We start from the raw sequence: 2,981 nt of genomic DNA, 5'->3' as shown, positions 1-2,981 counted from the left end.
TGTCGGTTACCCTTGACGAAAGCACTTCTATGACGCGCGATTTATCGTCATGGAAGTGGACACTTCCATGATGATAATTTTGGTAATGTCATGGAACACTTCTACGATAGCACAGGTATGACTATCTTGATTCTGTCATAAAATCGTCATGGATGTACATGCATGACAGAAAACGTGACCTACTGTGACAAAAATGTATCATCACGGAAGTGTATTTTTTTTGTAGTGTATACTAATAGCTCTTCAATCTCCTTGAATGGCTACTTCGGGAAGATAGACCTCTCCCTCGCTTTAGCCAAGGCTGCTCCCGTATAAGGAGCGAGTATTGTAATGTAGCAGGTGAATCCGCCATCTTGCGTCAGCATACTAAGGTTATCAATTCTTTTGTCAGCATTCATAGACTTCCGTGGTAGAATCTACCGTCCAGGTGTATTGCATTTTCATGAGTGTCATGAGCTTATCTTTTTCTTGATTGCTTTCCAAAATCTATAGAAAAGAGGGATGCCGAAACTCGGTCATCTCAGAGTTATTTAACGAGCTTGCAGGGGGTGGAGCAAGCTCTACATGTGGTCAGATGGGTTCCCCTCTTCAGTCATTTGGTACCTCTCCAACGCTTCCTCCTGTGGCACTTTCACTGCCGCCTACTCCTACTATTGGGTCGGTTGTTGTTGGTGTTTTGATTCAAAAGTGTAGAATAGATTGTTCATTGCGAAGGAAATCAGAAATCTACATCTACTAACTATGGTCATTATATGTCCATTCGGATCTCACACCGGAATCAAAGATCAGGGGATTGCCAACTTGCATGAATGTAATCCGGTTACAGTCTCTTTCCAATGATGAGGCTCCAAAGTTTCTAAAGAGTTGGTCAGGCTATGAATGAAGACTACTACTCTTCAGAAAGAAGGTACTAATAGCTCGCTCAGAGGTTCAGTCAAGCTCCTCACTCTTGGTTTGGTGGGGCATATGAGATATACTAGTGGTTGGCTTAAAGTGGTGAACAAATCCATTCTCTTCACTTTTTGTGCTCCGCATGGCTCCGGTCAAGATGTGACTCATCCTGTATATACATAATTAGGAGACCTTCTCCTAGTTTTTCTTCCCCCGTCCGTTCTATCTAAGCTGGTGGATATACCAGTGTTTGATCGAACTCGCAACTACCCATTGAGCTCTTCATGGCATATTTCTGGACTAGGGTACCTGCATTCTAGGTTTAGGACTTGTTGCTTCAGATCAGTTCCCTTTAGAAGCAGTTTTCCTCTTCTTCAGTCTCGAATCCCGAAGGGGAGGATATAGTTACCAAGTAAGAAAAGACCTCGATAGTTCAATTCATGCATGTGAAAGCTTTTGGGGTTGAGTCACTCGTACATTGAATCGGAGTATTTCGTATAACTCTTACTTAACAGACTTAGTGGACTGATTGATTGTGTCTTAGTTAGGATTTTCTATTCCTCATAGCTTGCGAAATTCCCCTCTGCACTTGTGTAGCTTTAATAAGTAGTAGATGGGAGTAAGGGCTCGCAGGTGAGTAGTAGGAGTAAGGTCCCAGCTAGTGAGAACTAGCTTATGCTATCTTTCTGGTGTAAGAGCATCTCGCTTCCTGCCCGAAAGAAGGCTAGCCGGACTAGTGCTAGGGCACCCGGCCGTAAAAAACCCTACCCTATTCTTGAAAGGTGACACCGAGCAATCGATCAAAGCCAACTCAAGTTGTACGGAAGTTGAACGGTCAAATAACCCAACTAAAATCGAACACTTTCAGTTTTAGTGTCTCATCTTATCTGGAGAAGCTCATATCGAACAGATAGAGAAGATGGTCCAACTACAGAACTTGTTGTTTTTCATTACATCCATGGTCATGCCCCGTGGCACGGTAGCACCCGTACTATTGAAATGGTTCGCCAGTAGAGATGTTCCCCATGGGGCCTCTTCTTCCAATGGTACTATAATTCCTATTCCTATCCCTTTATTCCCTTCTTTGGTCTATCTAAATTTAAGGAAATTCATACGCTCCATGGACAGAGAAAAAAGTGGAGTGTTCGTCAAAGCAAGTCGGCCCATTTTATTACCAGACAAAATGGAGAGAATCTCATCTACTCAAGAAGGTGGCTGGTGCTCCCACGAGGCCGAAGGACATGACCTTGTACTCGCAGTGCCCTTCCAGAGTCTGGAAGGCTGTTTTGAATTCATCAAGAAAGATTTTTCTATGTCAATTCAAAACAAAAAAAAACGGATGACTGAATCCTATAAACGACATTATTTTGAGAAGAGCTTGCGCTTATGCTTCTATACCACTTCGGATCCTGCTCCTCTGCAATTTCTGGCCCCATATTCAGGGTGTGCCAAACAAGAATGAAATTCAATTAGTCCCACACTTCCCGTAGGAATCGAAGAGTACGCAAGCACATTCATTTAATGGGAAAGCTCGTCAAATAACTTTGAGATGACTGAGTTTCGGCATCCTCTTTTCTATAGATTTTGGAAAGCAATCAAGAAAAAGATAAGCCCTCTTCGATACTTCCTTCGGATTGAGATTGTTCGGTTAAAGAAGGGAGTAAAATTAAGTATAGTGAAGTGCAAACTTCTAAATGAAAAAAAACATCTTGCAAGCACTTCATGCCAGTGGTATTAGTGCCCACTCCGGTGTTACTGCTACTTATCACTGCATCAAGGCACTATTGCTAGGACAGGAATCTTTCAGTCAGTGGAATCTTTTGTCAACAAGTGTCAAATCTGTCAACAAGCTAAGGTAGAACATTAAAATTCCCTGGCCTCTTCGAACAGGTTTTACCCCTCCGTTTGCTGGTCGCCAAAGATGAGAGCTTCGCCTTTGGAAGCGCTAGTAGCGTAGGGCGACCGGGCCAACCAAGCCCCTCTGAATTAGTTGACGGCTTTGATGACTCGACGGTGAATATTAAGGAAAGGAGAGCGAGGGAAGAGGGGGCAGCCCTCGTCCTGCCGAACAGTTCAGACCAAATCCCGAA

Source organism: Aegilops tauschii, chromosome 4 (genome assembly GCF_002575655.3).
Source record: "Aegilops tauschii subsp. strangulata cultivar AL8/78 chromosome 4, Aet v6.0, whole genome shotgun sequence".
Lineage (NCBI taxonomy): Eukaryota > Viridiplantae > Streptophyta > Magnoliopsida > Poales > Poaceae > Aegilops > Aegilops tauschii.
The sequence above is the reverse complement of the archived record's forward strand: the minus strand, read 5'-3'. Positions refer to the sequence as shown.